At 36.7% G+C, this 18,649-nt stretch overlaps 4 non-coding genes across 4 annotated transcripts; 2 read left to right on the forward strand and 2 right to left on the reverse strand.

Moving 5' to 3' along the window:
• Window positions 1-5,274: 5,274 nt before the first annotated feature.
• Window positions 5,275-5,346, reverse strand: TRNAR-UCU (transfer RNA arginine (anticodon UCU)). Its single transcript has one exon. It is a non-coding gene; the product is annotated as a tRNA-Arg (tRNA).
• Window positions 5,347-13,967: 8,621 nt separating this feature from the next.
• TRNAS-GGA (transfer RNA serine (anticodon GGA)) lies at window positions 13,968-14,054 on the forward strand. The gene has a single exon. It is a non-coding gene; the product is annotated as a tRNA-Ser (tRNA).
• Window positions 14,055-15,273: 1,219 nt separating this feature from the next.
• TRNAT-UGU (transfer RNA threonine (anticodon UGU)) lies at window positions 15,274-15,346 on the reverse strand. Its single transcript has one exon. It is a non-coding gene; the product is annotated as a tRNA-Thr (tRNA).
• A 1,667-nt stretch (window positions 15,347-17,013) lies between these two features.
• Window positions 17,014-17,086, forward strand: TRNAF-GAA (transfer RNA phenylalanine (anticodon GAA)). The gene has a single exon. It is a non-coding gene; the product is annotated as a tRNA-Phe (tRNA).
• Window positions 17,087-18,649: the final 1,563 nt, after the last annotated feature.

Below are 18,649 nucleotides of genomic sequence, written 5' to 3' on the forward strand. Positions count from 1 at the left end.
GTATTGATATATATTATGATCTGATGTGCTTTCTTGGTATCCTAAATATAAGATTAATACTTCAAGTTGCTGAGTTGAGAAAGAGATGGTTGAATCAAAAGAATTCCTTTTTTGAAGTTCAATTTTTATCAGAGGACAATATGAATATTATACCTTGTTCCATTAAAACACTCAAGGGGTTATACGATATATCGGGTGTAGAAGTAGGCCAACACTTCTATTGGCAAATAGGAGGTTTCCAAATTCATGCCCAAGTACTCATCACTTCTTGGGTCGTAATTACTATCTTGCTAGGTTCAGTTGTCATAGCTGTTCGGAATCCACAAACCATCCCGACCGACGGTCAGAATTTTTTTGAATATGTCCTTGAGTTTATTCGAGACTTGAGCAAAACTCAGATTGGAGAAGAATATGGTCCCTGGGTTCCCTTTATTGGAACTATGTTCCTTTTTATTTTTGTTTCGAATTGGTCGGGTGCTCTTTTACCTTGGAAAATTATAGAGTTACCCCATGGGGAATTAGCAGCGCCCACGAATGATATAAATACTACTGTTGCTTTAGCTTTACTCACGTCAGCGGCATATTTTTATGCTGGTCTTAGCAAAAAAGGATTGAGCTATTTCGAGAAATATATTAAACCAACTCCAATCCTTTTACCAATTAACATCCTAGAAGATTTCACAAAACCATTATCGCTTAGCTTTCGACTTTTCGGGAATATATTGGCGGATGAATTAGTCGTTGTTGTTCTTGTTTCTTTAGTCCCCTTAGTAATCCCTATACCGGTCATGTTTCTTGGATTATTTACAAGCGGTATTCAAGCTCTTATTTTTGCAACATTAGCCGCAGCCTATATAGGTGAATCCATGGAGGGTCATCATTGAATTGACTCTTTTTGGAAATAGTATTTTTTTTTTTTGCAGCTTAGCTCAATTCATGCATGGTTCCAGATAATCTGCTTGGTTGCAAAAAAATAGTTAGAAATGCGTATGAATATATAGCCTAGAGTTGTAGGAGAGAGAATAGAATAGACTATATTATGGAATTTTCAAAGTATATATGCATTAAGGAGGGTGGAGTCAGGCTAGATCTATACTATAATATCCTTAATGTCTATAAGTGGAGTCCTCTTTTATGCAGGTTTCCACTTTAAGCAATGATTTTAGAATCCGATTCAATAGAAAATGAGAAAATATGCAAACAAAATAGAAGAAACAAATGTATATATATAGGATATTATATTATATATTCCTAGGTTAGATTCATTATCTAATCCGATATATGGATATGGAATTCCCTTCTATGTAGTTCGGACAATTCACATTATCATTTCAATTTGATTTCAATTTGTACTTTTTAGTTACTTTACTTCTCCCCAATAGAGCTTAGAAGTAAGAATTTATTGGTTGATTGTATCCTTAACCATTTCTTTTTTTTGACACGAGGAACTACTCACCATGAATCCACTAATTGCTGCTGCTTCTGTTATTGCTGCTGGATTGGCCGTAGGGCTTGCTTCTATTGGACCTGGAGTTGGTCAAGGTACTGCTGCAGGACAAGCTGTAGAAGGTATTGCGAGACAGCCAGAAGCAGAAGGTAAAATACGAGGTACTTTATTGCTTAGTCTAGCTTTTATGGAAGCTTTAACAATTTATGGACTAGTTGTGGCACTAGCGCTTTTATTTGCGAACCCTTTTGTTTAATCTTAAAAAAAAAATTCTTTCGATTTCGATTAGATACTTTTTTCTTTTTTTAGTAAATTGGTATTTGCTTCCACAATTCCAATTATATCAATACTTTATTTAATTTACTCCTATTTATTACTCCTGGAATTATCTATTTATCGGGACAGATAATACCCCATTCTAGGAAGGGCTGAGTTGAGTATTATTAATTTAGAAGATATGCTCACCTTCTTATTTCCCGTCCTTAGTTTAGGAAAGTGGAAAGTTTTTTCCTTTTATTTTAGGAATTTTGGGAACAGAACATTTCAACAAAGGAAGTCTTTCACCGGTCAAACAAGACGTAAGACTTAATCTAAAAGAAATTACTAGATTGAATCTATTTGCATTAAAAAAACCGATCAAAAAAGGGCGAGCGAAGTAAGTGATCGAAAAACTTTGTTCTTTGTTCGTCCTATCTATAAGAGGAGAGCATATGAAAAATGTAACCCATTCTTTCGTTTTTTTAGCTCACTGGCCATCCGCTGGCAGTTTCGGGCTTAATACCGATATTTTAGCAACAAATCTAATAAATCTAACTGTAGTGGTTGGTGTTTTGATTTTTTTTGGAAAGGGAGTGTGTGCGAGTTGTCTATTTCAAGAATAGATTGGATCTATCCGGCTGCACTTTATAATATTTTTTAGTATTTTTCGGATAAATAAGAAAAGGGTGCACGATCTCGACGAATTACTTCTGAATAAATTCAGAAATCATATGGAAGAACCATAGCATTTCGCGACTCATTGGTAAATCAACTTTGATTCTCTATAAACCAAGAATGTGAGACCATTAACACGGTTAAAGCTAAACTGCTTGAAGTCCAGGCAAAAAGAGGTACTCTTTCTACAACTATATTAGTATTAGTACCAATTTAAACGGGAAATAGCTAATGTAAAATTTATCTGATATAGAACACTCATATCGATAAAATGGTTTGAACTATTTACTAGAAAAAAAAGGGGGCACCCTGCCCTTTTTTAACCAATGCCGAATCGACGACCTATGTATAAAAAAGAGAAATTTTTTGGATTTGAAGAAAAAAAAAATAAAAAAGAATTCTATTAATTTTCATTTTCCATTTATTTAGTTAGTTTTTCTTAATGAAATTGAAATTATTAACTAGAGGGCAAATAAAAATAAAGAAACAACTTTGCTGACCATGATATATTTTTATCTAGGCGGAAGAGTCCTCTTAATATTTATCTAGTCTTATATAGGTTTCGGTATATTGAAATATAAACATAAAAAAGAAGATAGAGGATAGGCTCATTACTTAAAAAAAAGATATGGAAATAGCTATAGAAAAAAAAAAAGGAGCGTGAGAGCCAAATGAATCGAAAGATTCATGTTTGGTTCGGGAAGAGATCATAAAAGTTGTAAACTTACAAAATAATCTACTTTCATTAAAAGATTTATTAGATAATCGAAAACAGAGGATCTTGAGTACTATTCGAAATTCAGAAGAATTGCGTAGAGGGACCATTGAGCAACTCGAAAAAGCTCGGATTCGATTACAGAAAGTCGAACTAGAAGCGGATGAGTATCGAATGAATGGATACTCTGAGATAGAACGAGAAAAAGCAAATTTGATTAATGCTACTTCTATTAGTTTGGAACAATTGGAAAAGTCTAAAAACGAAACCCTTTATTTTGAAAAACAAAGGGCAATGAATCAGGTCCGACAGCGGGTTTTCCAACAGGCCGTACAAGGAGCTCTAGGAACTCTGAATAGTTGTTTGAATACCGAGTTACATTTCCGTACGATTCGTGCTAATATTGGCATTCTCGGGTCCCTGGAATGGAAGAAATAATTAAATTAATTAGGCCTTGAACTTCTACTTTCGTTTAGAATTTAGGCATTATTTTTCCCCTTGCTTCCGAAAAAAGAGTCAAGAAACACTAATGGCAACCCTTCGAGTCGACGAAATTCATAAAATTCTCCGCGAACGTATTGAACAATATAATAGGAAAGTAGGGATTGAGAATATAGGTCGCGTAGTTCAAGTGGGGGATGGGATTGCTCGTATTATAGGTCTTGGTGAAATAATGTCAGGTGAATTAGTCGAATTTGCAGAAGGTACTAGGGGTATTGCTCTGAATTTGGAATCCAAAAATGTTGGGATTGTATTAATGGGCGATGGGTTGATGATACAAGAGGGAAGTTTTGTAAAAGCAACAGGAAGAATTGCTCAGATACCCGTGAGTGAGGCTTACTTGGGTCGTGTTGTAAATGCTCTGGCTAAACCTATTGATGGGAAAGGCGAAATTATAGCTTCCGAATCTCGCTTAATTGAATCTCCTGCTCCAAGTATAATTTCCAGGCGTTCCGTATACGAACCTCTTCAAACAGGGCTTATTGCTATCGATTCGATGATCCCTATAGGGCGCGGTCAGCGAGAGTTAATTATTGGGGACAGACAGACTGGCAAAACAGCAGTAGCCACAGATACAATTCTCAATCAAAAAGGGCAAGGTGTAATATGTGTTTATGTAGCTATCGGTCAAAGAGCATCCTCCGTAGCTCAAGTAGTAACTACTTTCCATGAGGAGGGGGCCATGGAATACACTATTGTAGTAGCTGAAATGGCGGATTCACCTGCTACATTACAATACCTCGCTCCTTATACGGGAGCAGCCCTGGCTGAGTATTTTATGTACCGCGAACGGCATACTTTAATAATTTATGATGATCTCTCCAAACAGGCACAAGCTTATCGCCAAATGTCCCTTCTATTAAGAAGACCTCCCGGACGTGAGGCTTATCCAGGGGATGTTTTTTATTTGCATTCACGCCTTTTAGAAAGAGCCGCTAAATTAAATTCTCTTTTAGGCGAAGGAAGTATGACCGCTTTACCAATAGTTGAGACTCAATCTGGAGACGTTTCCGCCTATATTCCTACTAATGTAATCTCCATTACAGATGGACAAATATTCTTATCTGCGGATCTATTCAATGCCGGAATTCGACCCGCTATTAATGTGGGTATTTCTGTTTCCAGAGTAGGATCCGCGGCTCAAATTAAAGCCATGAAACAAGTAGCTGGCAAATCAAAATTGGAACTAGCGCAATTCGCAGAGTTACAAGCCTTTGCACAATTCGCCTCTGCTCTCGATAAAACAAGTCAGAATCAATTGGCAAGGGGTCGACGATTAAGGGAATTGCTTAAACAATCCCAGGCAAATCCTCTCCCAGTGGAAGAGCAGATAGCTACTATTTATACCGGAACAAGAGGATATCTTGATTCGTTAGAAATTGAACAGGTAAATAAATTTCTGGATGAGTTACGTAAACATCTAAAAGATACTAAACCTCAATTCCAAGAAATTATATCTTCTAGCAAGACATTCACCGAGCAAGCGGAAATCCTTTTGAAGGAAGCTATTCAGGAACAGCTGGAACGGTTTTCTCTTCAGTAACAAATAAATTTTGCATGTCTACTCTTGTTAGTAGAATAGGAATCGTTGAGAAAGCTTTTTCATTTGAATCATGCAAAAAAGTTTTCTTTGTTTTTAGTTTAGTATAGTTATTTAAAGAATAGATAGAAATAAGATTGCGTCCAATAGGATTTGAACCTATACCAAAGGTTTAGAAGACCTCTGTCCTATCCATTAGACAATGGACGCTTTTCTTTCATATTTTATTCTTTCTTTTATTTTTTTGCTTCTTCCGAGAAAAAACTGTTAGACCAAAACTCTTTTAGGAAATCAAAAAATCCAGATACAAATGCATGATGTATATATTATATCATGCATATATCATAAAGAAGGAGTATGGAGGCGGTAGTGGGAATCGAACCCGCAACCCCAAGGTTATGAGCCTTATGAGCTACCAAACTGCTCTATACTCTTAAACTAAAGAGGGGTAACTAGTGGATAAAAGAGGGTTGGATACGCCCCTCTACCAATATCTATACAAATAGAATAGTCCATTTATACAGAATGGTAAAGAGGGCTCCTCTATGATTATCAATTCCAGAAATCCATACAAATACGAAAGGGTATTTTATCCTTACCAACTGGATCTTGTTGCACCCGGTAACAAACATTCATAAACCATTTCTCGAAGTACGTGTCCGGATAGCCCAAAATGTCGATAGTTAGCTCTAGGTCTTCCGGTCAAAAAACAACGTCGATGAAGGCGTGTAGGTGCACTATTACGCGGTAGGGATTGCAATTTTTCTCGCATTTTCGTTTTTTCACTCAAACTCAAGGGAGAAACTTTGCTTCTTATCTTTTTTTTTAAAGATTGACGAATCAAATGATATTTCTGTTCTAATTTCTGCCGCTTCTTCTCCCTCTGAATCAAACTTTTTTTTGCCATAATGTGTCGTTGCTATTATTACCAAGTATACGGTTCTAATCCTAGATGGAAAAATAAATAGAAAAAGAAATCTAAAAAGGCAGATCCTCCCTCTCTATCAAGAGTAATGAACTAGGTGCTGATACAGTACAAAAAAACAAACTAAATTAACCAAACTTGCCTGATGTTGAGGCAATCAAGAAAGCTGCATAAGTGAATATATAACCCACGGAAAAGTGAGCTAATCCAACCAATCTTGCTTGCACAATGGAAAGAGCCACGGGCTTATCTCTCCAGCGAATTAAATTAGCTAAAGGTGTGCGTTCATGAGCCCATGCTAAAGTCTCAATTAATTCCTGCCAATACCCCCGCCAGGAAATTAAGAACATAAATCCAGTAGCCCAAACAAGATGTCCAAATAAGAACATCCACGCCCATACCGATAAACTATTCATCCCAAAAGGATTATATCCATTGATAAGTTGTGAAGAGTTTAACCATAGGTAATCTCTTAACCATCCCATCAAATAAGTGGAGGATTCATTAAATTGTGAAACGTTGCCCTGCCATAATGTGATATGTTTCCAATGCCAATAAAAAGTAACCCACCCAATGGTATTTAACATCCAGAAAACTGCCAAATAAAATGCGTCCCAAGCAGAAATATCACAAGTACCGCCGCGCCCTGGGCCGTCACAAGGAAAACTATATCCAAAATCCTTTTTATCTGGCATTAATTTGGAACCGCGTGCATCTAAAGCGCCCTTTACTAAAATCAATGTAGTTGTATGCAAACCTAGAGCAATAGCATGATGAACCAAGAAATCCCCAGGTCCTATTGTTAAGAAAAGCGAATTACTATTCTCATTAACAGCATTCAACCATCCGGGCAACCATAGGCTTCGACCCGCATTGAAAGCGGGGCCATTCGTTGAAGATAAGAGTATATCGAACCCATATGTCGTCTTGCCATGAGCAGATTGTATCCATTGGGCAAATATAGGTTCGATCAAGATTTGCTTTTCTGGAGTACCAAAAGCAAGCATGACGTCGTTATGAACATAAAGGCCCAAGGTATGGAATCCTAGAAAGAGGCTAGCCCAACTTAAATGAGATATGATAGCTTCTTTATGGTCTAACATTCTTGCCAATACATTATCCTCATTCTGTTCCGGATTGTAATCCCTAATGAAAAAAATAGCTCCATGAGCAAAAGCCCCTGTCATGATGAACCCTGCAATATATTGGTGATGAGTATATAAAGCAGCTTGAGTAGTAAAGTCTTGTGCTATGAATGCATAAGGAGGTAAAGAGTACATATGTTGAGCTACTAAGGAAGTAATAACCCCTAAAGAAGCTAGAGCAAGACCTAACTGAAAATGAATCGAATTGTTGATTGTGTCATAAAGGCCCTTATGCCCACGCCCTAATCGACCCCCCGGAGGAGTATGCGCTTCTAAAAGATCTTTAATACTGTGCCCAATTCCGAAGTTAGTTCGATACATGTGACCGGCAATGAGAAAAATAAATGCAATAGCTAAATGATGGTGAGCCATATCGGTCAGCCACAAACTTTGTGTTTGTGGATGGAATCCCCCAAGAAGAGTTAGAATGGCAGTTCCCGCTCCTTGAGCGGTACCAAATAAATGATTACTCGAATCAGGGTTTTGGGCATAAAGATTCCATTGACCCGTCAAAAGGGGTCCCAACCCCTGGGGATAGGGTAATACATCTAAGAAATTATTCCATCGAACGTACTCCCCCCTGGATGCGGGAATAGCAACATGAACTAAATGTCCTGTCCAAGCCAAAGAACTTACCCCGAAAAGTCCTGACAAATGATGATTGAGACGAGATTCCGCGTTTTTGAACCACGAAAGGCTTGGTTTCCATTTGGGTTGTAGATGTAACCAACCCGCTATTAAGGACAGCGTAGAAAGAAATAATAGAAAAAGAGCTCCAGTATAAAGATCCTCATTGGTGCGTAATCCTATTGTATACCACCACTGATAAACTCCAGAATAAGCAATATTCACTGGACCAGCAGCACCTCCTCGAGTAAAGGCTTCCACAGCGGGTTGACCAAAATGAGGATCCCAAATCGCATGAGCAATAGGTCTTACGTGTAAAGGATCCTGTATCCATGATTCAAAATTTCCTTGCCAAGCTACATGAAACAGATTTCCGGACGTCCATAGAAAGATTATTGCTAATTGCCCAAAGTGAGAAGCAAAAATGTTCTGATAAAGACGTTCTTCAGTAATATCATCATGACTTTCGAAATCATGTGCGGTAGCAATACCAAACCAAATACGACGAGTAGTGGGGTCCTGAGCTAAGCCTTGGCTAAACCTGGGAAATCTTAATTCCATAATGCCTTTCAAATCCTCCTAGCCACTATCCTACTGCAATAATTCTCGCTAAGAAGAATGCCCATGTCGTGGCAATTCCACCCAGAAGGTAATGGGTTACTCCTACAGCGCGTCCTTGTATAATGCTCAAGGCTCTAGGCTGAGTAGCAGGAGCAACTTTTAATTTGTTATGAGCCCAAACGATAGATTCAATGAGTTCTTGCCAATAACCACGGCCGCTGAATAAAAACATTAAACTGAAGGCCCAGACAAAATGAGCACCTAAGAAAAAAAGACCATATGCAGATAATGAAGAACCATAAGACTGAATGACTTGCGATGCCTGTGCCCACAAGAAATCTCGAAGCCACCCATTAATCGTAATGGAACTCTGTGCAAAGTTTCCCCCTGTAATATGAGTTACCACCCCTTGATCACTTATAGTACCCCAAACATCCGACTGCATTTTCCAACTGAAATGGAAAATGACTACCGAAATTGCATTGTACATCCAGAATAAACCTAAGAAAACATGATCCCAGGCGGATACTTGACATGTTCCCCCTCGGCCAGGCCCATCGCAAGGAAAGCGAAAACCTAGATTTGCTTTATCGGGTATCAAACGGGAACTCCGAGCAAATAAAACACCTTTCAAAAGTATTAATACAGTCACATGTATGGTAAATGCATGAATGTGATGGACTAAAAAATCTGCGGTTCCTAATGGAATAGGTAACAAAGCCACTTTGCCACCTACTGCTACTAACTCGCCGCCTCCCCACGTTAAGCTAGTACTTGTTGTTGCACCAGGAGCTGTTACGCCAGGCGCAGTAGCATGGATATTTTGTACCCATTGAGCAAAGATAGGTTGTAATTGTATGGCAGTATCCGAAAACATATCTTGTGGACGGCCTAAAGCACTCATGGTATCATTATGAATGTACAAGCCAAAACTGTGAAAACCTAGAAATATACATACCCAGTTAAGGTGGGATATGATTGCATCGCGGTGTCTAAGGACGCGATCTAATAGATCGTTGTATCGAGTAGTTGGATCATAGTCTCTTACCATAAAAATTGCTGCATGTGCAGCAGCACCGACTATTAGAAATCCGCCAATCCACATGTGGTGTGTGAACAAGGAAAGTTGTGTACCATAGTCAGTAGCTAGGTATGGATAGGGAGGCATAGAATACATATGATGAGCTACAACAATGGTTGTAGAGCCTAGCATAGCTAGGTTAAGAGATAATTGAGCATGCCATGACGTTGTTAAGATTTCATAAAGACCCTTATGGCCTTGTCCTGTAAATGGGCCCTTGTGAGCCTCCAAAATATCTTTAAGTCCATGGCCAATACCCCAATTGGTCCTATACATATGACCTGCGATTAGGAAAAGAATAGCAATAGCTAAATGATGGTGCGCAATATCGGTCAGCCAGAGACCACCGGTTACTGGATCTAGTCCTCCGCGAAAAGTCAGAAATTCTGCGTATTTGGACCAATTTAAAGTGAAAAAAGGGGTTGCTCCTTCGGCAAAACTAGGATAAAGTTGAGCCAAAAGGTCCCGATTCAAGATAAATTCATGAGGAAGTGGTATCTCTTTAGGATCCACCCCAGCGTCAAGAAATTGGTTAATTGGTAAAGATACATGAATTTGGTGCCCCGCCCAAGAAAGAGACCCAAGTCCTAATAATCCCGCTAAGTGGTGATTCAACATGGATTCTACATCTTGGAACCAGGCCAATTTGGGAGCGGCTTTGTGATAATGGAACCAACCAGCAAAAAGCATTAACGCTGCAAAAATCAATGCACCAATTGCAGTACAATAGAGTTGTAATTCACTAGTTATTCCAGATGCTCGCCAAAGCTGAAAAAAACCAGAGGTTATTTGGATTCCTCGGAAACCCCCGCCTACATCACCATTCAATATTTCTTGCCCTACTATAGGCCAAACTACCTGAGCACTGGGTCCAATGTGAGTAGGATCACTTAGCCATGCTTCATAATTGGAAAAACGGGCGCCATGAAAGTACATGCCACTCAACCAAAGAAAGATAATGGAAAGTTGCCCGAAATGAGCACTAAAGACTTTTCGAGAAATCTCCTCCAAATCACCAGTATGACTATCGAAATCGTGAGCATCAGCATGTAGGTTCCAGATCCAAGTGGTAGTATCAGGGCCCTTAGCTAGTGTTCTTGAGAAATGGCCGGGTCTGGCCCATTCCTCAAAAGATGTTTTTACAGGATCCCTATCCACAACAATTTTTACTTCTGGTTCCGGCGAACGAATAATCATTAAGTCCTCCTCTTTCCGGACAAGACATACAAAGAGACCCGCCAACTGTCTTTTTAGTGAATCTTTGAAAGATATATATTTTGAAAGATAGATTTTGAAAGATAGATTTTGAAAGATAGATATTGTGATTAGTTCTTTTCTTTACTATCTACCATCCTTCTATTTTTTTTTTAGTTATTCACTGGAGCAATTATATATTGAAGTCAATCCGAGGCAAGTGTTCGGGTCTATTATGACATAAAGATTAGGTGCCTAACGGACATTGTTTATCTTGAAAAACAAATATTTCTCGACGTAAGAAAAAAATCTTTTTTATTTTTAATTTAAGAAACTAGTGTATTTTTTTTGAGGGCATAAGCTCCTATCTATATCTACTTTCCTTGAGCATAATATAGGGTTTTTTATTTGATTCTAAATTCCAAGATAACTCATTAGAATTATTAATAAGATGGTCCTAATATATTAGCAATATTTAGATTGCCCCCTCTTTTTATTCACTTTATTACTTCTATTCTAGACCCTATCCCTATGGTTTATTCTTATGAAATATCATATAAAATAGAAGGTATAAGAAATGGATATAATGAAATTCTTGATTCGATCTTACGACCTAATTTATTTGATTAATGGATCAACAACCAAACCACCCATTTTATGAAAAAGAAGGAGCATGGTCTTATTCAAATTCAAAGCGCTTCGTAATCTTCAACCAGTTCTGTGCTTCAATATAATTTCCCGGAGTAAGCGCTATAGCTTGTTTCCAATATTCAGCAGCTTGATCAAACCAAGCTTCCGCAATTTCCGAATCACCCTGTAGAATGGCCTGTTCTCCTCGGTCGGAATAGGAAGTTCCTTCCCTTAGAACCGTACTTGAGAGTTTCCTACCTCATACGGCTCAGAAATTGCTATCTGAATTTCCCCTATCTTAACTGAATTCGATTTATCAAAAATCGATCCAATTTGTTCTTGGGTTAAGCAGAAGAAATTAATTACCTAAGTTTCAAACCCTAATTTTTATCAATAATCAGTTTGATCTTTTTTCCCACCTTCAGAAGAATGAAGCATAGATAGATATAGAGCCTTCGTTCAAATTTTCTGAGAGGTAACTATCCCGGTTTCATATATGAAATCTCTATAGAATCCTTGAAAAAGACTTTTTTCCATAAGAAAGAAAAAAGAACTTACTATCTTTGGGATCTGATACTACACCGCTGCTTAATCCCTTAGTGGATCGGCTCTATTACATAAGCGGATTCCTAAATTTTGCCCCATATCATGGGATAAGTAAGCAGTTTTTTTTAGTTGTATCGACCCAGTCGCTCACTAATTGATCTTTACGGTGCTTTCTCTATCAATTTGAGAAACTTTATCCATAGAGTAGTAGTAGATAGGCCATACTTTCTTCGTTTTTTGATTCTCGTGAAGTGTCCTTCCTTCCTACAGCTGATAGGGAAAAATCGTTGTTTTTACGATCCCTATGTAGAAAGCCCTTTTTTTCTAGTATTTACTAGAAAATTTGATCCTCTCTTTTTTTTTTTTCTTTCTATAGTGGAGATAGTCGCACGTAATGACAGATCACGGCCATATTATTAAAAGCTTGCGGTAAGAAGGGGTTTCGTTCTAGTGCCCGGAAATAATATTCCAAAGCCTTTGTATGCTCTCCATTGCTTGTGTGTATAAGGCCTATGTTATAGAGTATATAACTTCGATCATAGGGATCGATTTCTAGTCGCGTAGCTTCATAATAATTTTGCAAAGCTTCCGCATAATTTCCTTCGGATTGAGCCAACATCCGTTACGGTCGTTCATTCTATTCAAAAAATCTCCGTTCCAAAACCGTACATGAGGTTTTCATCTCATACGGCTCCTCCCTTCTGTACATAATAGTACTAAGCGAAATAATCTATAGAATCAAAATAGAATTAGTCCCGTCTCATTATGAACCGAAAGGGGCTGGTATTTTTCCAAGAAATCTCTAGCCAACCTTCCCACAAGAGGTTTTTCTTAACACCAATGAATTCTATTAATGCTAGAGGAAAACGATAGCTCCAATAATTTCTTTGTTCTCAACGCCTCCTATTTAGAGGAATTAGCTACTTCAACGATCTTTGATGGTTATAGGGGTATCCAAAGTACAAACCTGATGGTTGTTTGTTATCCCAACCATTCTTCCCAGCCCTGATACCGATCAGGAAAGGGGTAATTTCTAACAAAGTTTTTCTCTTGTTGATTCCTATTTCTAGGTGTAGTGCTTTTCTCCCCTATGCTGCCTACGGATACTAATAGAGTAGGATTGGCCTGTAATCCATACCATACCATATCCTGTAGGTGTAACCTTTCGCTCAATACTCAAATCTACAATTGAAGTATCTGAAGCCGCATCAATCGAGGATACACGACGGAAGGAATTGTTAGTTCGCCTCACCTTCCCGAAGCGTGGGTTTGTTTGCTTTACAAATTTGGTTCTCTCTATGCCAACCCCCCTCTCTTTTTCGTAAGACTGAGGTATAGGTAGGGCTAAAAAAAAGCAAAAAAAAGAGTCAAATCGCACCATCTCTATAATAAGTAAATGCCTTTTTTTCTCCTGAGGTTGTCGGAATTATTCGCAATAAAATATTGGCTACAATTGAGGAGGTCTTATCAATGAAATTTCCATTTCCACGGGATCTAGGCATAATTCCCAACCCATTCTATATAGAATTGTTTTCATTCCTTCACAAAATAACATAAAAACAAACACATTCGATTCTTATAATTATAAATAGATTGATCCATATGCTCTACTCTAAATCCATATGCTTTAAATGGATAAGAGAGATATGGATTTTCCGCTCAGCTCAAATTGTATCCTTTTCCTTCTGCTTGGACACGAAGAGATATGAAATATTTGACTAAGACTGGATTTCATTCCACTTTCCTATTTCTGAACAACAACTTATGTTATCAACTATTTCGTGTTTTCAAAGTTATTAATTGTCTCATACCCTATTTTTGATTTCGATAGTATGGTGTAGCGTATCTTATGCAAACGGAATTCTAAGGTTTCTTTATTTTATTATGCAATAAGAAGAATTCTTCCATTTTCTTTTTCTTTAGTTGCGGGAAAACCCAAATTAAAACTTTTATTTTATAGCGAGCGCAATTTCTAGTAAAAAATCCTGTATCCTTCCACTTAGATCAAAAGGAATTTTTCCAATAGAACTATGGAACCCCCGAGTGGTTGCGGTTGTACCTGTACTGCAGGAATAAGAAAACTCGCTATTCACTCAGTTTATTTTCCATAATAAGTTATGTAGGAGAGATGGCCGAGCGGTTCAAGGCGTAGCATTGGAACTGCTATGTAGACTTTTGTTTACCGAGGGTTCGAATCCCTCTCTTTCCGTTTTTCTTAATTCATCAACGTTAAGGATCACAATGTATCAAATCAAATAACAATTTTTTCCAGCAATAATATAATATCTTATATTATCTTATTTTGATTTAATAGAAATTAGAAATTCTCTATAGCAAATTACTGTGGTATGTAAAATACACATAGAGGAAAAAAGAAAAAAGGATCCTAATCCTAGGGTTAATCAATTTTAGCTAGTTGATGGGAAAATACAAATTAATGGTAATGGTCTTAGGGCGATTTAGTTCGGGGAAAGGGGAAGGGGAAGAAAATTCTATGAACCTTTCCTTTTTTCGTTAAGTTCAAGTCTGACGAGAGTAATATTCTACAACTAACAACTCATTTATTTTGAGACCGACCCACTTCCTATCTAGGATTTTATTTACTAGTCCTTTATATTCCAACGTGTCAATCGCCAAATGCTTTGGCAATTTCCCCGGGTCCGATGAAGCAATATAATTTTGAACCAGACCTTTTGATCTTTGGTTATCTTTCGTAGTAATAATATCTCGGGGTTTGCAACGAAAACTTGGTATATTGACTATACGACCATTAACTAAAATATGTCTATGGTTGACTAATTGGCGGGCCCCAGGAATGGTTGAAGCCATACCCAATCGAAAAAGGATATTATCCAAACGCATTTCAAGTAATTGTAGTAAAACCTGGCCTGTTGACCTTTTTGCTTTTCCAGCGATATGTACATATCTAAGTAATTGTCGTTCTGTCAGACCATAATGAAAACGCAATTTCTGTTTTTCTTGAAGACGAATACGATATTGCTCCTTTTTCCCAGAATTGAATTTTTTTTTAAGATTACTTCCGGATTTAGGTGTTTTTCTAGTGAGTCCTGGTAAAGCTCCCAGACGGCGTATTTTTTTTAAACGAGGTCCTCGATAACGGGACATGAAGACTCCTTTTTTTATTTTATTGAAATTTCATTTTACACAATTAATTTCATTGTATTTACATTACAGAATACATCGAAATTAAAACTGAATTAAACTACAGGATAAACAGAGTAAAATCAACTAAAGTACCCCAAAAAATGGAATTTCATCAAAATCTTTTTTTTTTGTATATATATTATTTATTTTATTGTTTTGTATCTAGCAAAATTGTAAGGTAAAAAACATAAAAGATCCTGGATTCTCCATTTAATTCGGAAAAAAAGAGATTCTTGTTCGTAGAACATCGATAGAGAAAAAAAAGCCGACTATCGGATTTGAACCGATGACCCTCGCATTACAAATGCGATGCTCTAACCTCTGAGCTAAGTGGGCTTACATAACGGAAATAGTGTAACAAATAGAAATAGGTATAGTATAGGAAATCCGTAAAATCTCAGATATTAGTTATTAATCTTAGCTATTAACTAGTTCTAAATTTGAAGTTATACTTATAAAAATAAAAAAATACTAAAACTTCTTAAAGATAAAGTTAGCTTGATATGCTTAACTATAGGATATTAAAAAATAAAATTATAGAATTTATTGGTATTTTCATTCGATCATTATAGACTTTATTATTTGTTAATAATTTGAGGATTAATATTTCACTAAGGGGAACATAGAGTCAGAGTAAATAAAATTGCTAATTCTGATTAGAAAAAAAGAATAAATATCAAGCGTTATAGTATAATTTTGAATACTATAAAAAAGTAAGACGGGAGGTGGGGGAGATAAAAACTTTTGGATATATTGATTCGGATTGAATTGCAAATACATCAAGGATAGAATCAATTCAATTCTGAATTGCAATAAGCAAGCGAGGTCTCTCAAATAGAGTCGAACTGAACTGCTAGACTACGTTGAGTGATGAACTCAATGATTCAAAAAAAAAACTAAGAGATGGATGAAATTACACAAGGAATCCTGGTCTCAAAGAAGAGGGAAATGGGGATATGGCGAAATCGGTAGACGCTACGGACTTGATTGTATTGAGCCTTGGTATGGAAACCTGCTAAGTGGTAACTTCCAAATTCAGAGAAACCCTGGAATTAAAAAAGGGCAATCCTGAGCCAAATCCGTGTTTTGAGAAAACAAGGGGTTCTCGAACTAGAATACAAAGGAAAAGGATAGGTGCAGAGACTCAATGGAAGCTGTTCTAACGAATCGAGTTAATTACGTTGTGTTGTTAGTGGAATTCCTTCTAGTTCTAAATTAGAGAAAGAGGGGTTTTATACCTTATACATTTAATAAACACGTATAGATACTGACATAGCAAACGATTAATCACAGAACTCATATTATATTCTAATTATAATATAGGTTCTTTATCTTTTTTAAAAATGAAATTAGAAATGATAATGATTATGAAATAAAAAACTCATATCATAATTTTTTTTTTTCATTATTGTGAATCCACTCCAATCGAATATTGAATAATCAAATTCTTCAATTAAAATTCAAAGTTTTCGAGATCTTTAAAAAAGTGGATTAATCGGACGAGGACAAAGAGAGAGTCCCATTCTACATGTCAATACTGACAACAATGAAATTTCTAGTAAAAGGAAAATCCGTCGACTTTATAAGTTGTGAGGGTTCAAGTCCCTCTATCCCCAAATCCTCTTTTATTCCCTAACTATACTATATTATTATTATTTATCCTCTTTTTTTTTTTCTTTTTATCAATGCACTTTTTTTTCTTTTTATCAATGCAATGGGTTTAAGATTCATTAGCTTTCTCATTCTACTCTTTCACAAAGGAATGCGAAGAGAACTCAATGGATCTTATCCTATTCATTGAATAGATTTCTTTTTTATTAGAGTATCGGCAAGAAATCTTGGTTATTCACTCTATTTTTAAGTTTTATTTAAGTAAACCATGCACAATGCATAGGACTACCCCCCCCATTTTCAAATTTAAAATTTGAAATACTTTAATTAATTTTTAGTCCTTTTAATTGACATAGATACAAATACTCTACTAGGATGATGCACAAGAAAAGGTCAGGATAGCTCAGTTGGTAGAGCAGAGGACTGAAAATCCTCGTGTCACCAGTTCAAATCTGGTTCCTGGCAGAGAAAAAAAAAAAAAAGATCCACCGAATAGGTATTGATCCAAATACCTCGAGATGGATTGTGATACATATTCATTAATAATATTTATTCATCTAAGTGGATAAATCTATAATATAAATATAGAGGCACTTCTTTTTCTTTTTAAAGAAGTTTTAAAATATATCTTTTCTTTATGATAAAGAAGGGGGTGAGATTCCCCTTTATTTTTTTGCGTTTCTTAATTTTGTATTCCGCTATTCCGACGAATATTTTTTTAGTCTTGCTTATCTTTATCTTATCTTATTTTCCTAGTTGTGCTAAGTAATGTGCGCGGTACAAAGTTCCTGGTAGAGAACTTCTTTGAGTCATCCTATTTTTCTGTTCATATGAAGGAAATTAATATGCGATTTTCAAAATAGGGGAATCCAAATGAAACCCTTTTTTTGCTCAGTCTATCTGGAATGCTTTTGTATAATTAGGAATTAATTATAAATAGGTATTCCGTTTCATCTAGGAAAAGAACCTAAAAATATTCCTTGACTTGAATAAAATCTGGAGTTGTGTTGTATAAGTGAGCATGAATTTCTTATCATTCAATGAGCATCTTGTATTTCATAAAAATTGGGGGTTATATAATCCTTACGTAAGGGCCAGCCTATCCAACTTTCAGGCATTAGGATACGTTTAAGGCGCGGATGATTATCATAAGAGATTCCCACCATATCATAAGATTCGCGTTCTTGAAAATCGGCACTTCTCCAAATCCAGAAGACAGACGGAATTCTAGGATTATCCTTTTGGGCAAAGACTTTTATGCAGACTTCTTCTGGATTATCTATACCATATTGTATTCTCGTAAGATGATACACGCTAGCTAAAGATCCACCGGGTGCTACATCATAAGCACATTGGGAGCGTAAATAATTGTAACCATATACATATAAAATGACAGCAATGGAATCCCAATCCCCTGCTTTTATTTGTAAAGTCTCTATTCCTCGGTGATCAAAGCCCAAAGATCTATGAACCACCTCATGTTTGACTAGCCAATTAGATAACCAACCCTGCTGCATTGTCTTCATCTCTCCCTCTTTGTATAAATATTTCACATTTCGGATGCAAGTTTGAAAGATTGCCCTGCTTTTTATTTTTCTACACAAAAGAGCCCCTCTCCTAATTCACTAATTTGTAGGAAGGTACTGAACTTTTGGATTTGAAAAAAGTTTCAGAAGATATATCTAATGTAGATGGTGATTGATAGAGCAATTCTTGCTCATAAGTTCCTGTATGAGTACTGCGCCTAACATAAAGCTTGTGACTGGTAGTAAAACATCTATTTTTATTTTGAGATAGAGTTTGATCCTCAACTATTTCTCGCGATATCTTCTTACGAAGTTTTGTTAGGGCATCTATAACTGCCTCCGGTTTAGGTGGGCAGCCCGGCAAGTAGACATCCACAGGAATTTAACTTATCAACTCCCCGAACAGTACTATAGGAATCCGTACTGAACATTCCCCCTGTAATAGTACAGGCTCCCATAGCAATGACGTATTTTGGTTCAGGCATTTGCTCGTATAATCTCA

The sequence above is a fragment of the Triticum urartu genome, unplaced genomic scaffold, assembly GCF_056163025.1.
Source record: "Triticum urartu cultivar PI428250 unplaced genomic scaffold, HENAU_Tu73 scaffold2, whole genome shotgun sequence".
Taxonomy (NCBI): Eukaryota; Viridiplantae; Streptophyta; class Magnoliopsida; order Poales; family Poaceae; genus Triticum; species Triticum urartu.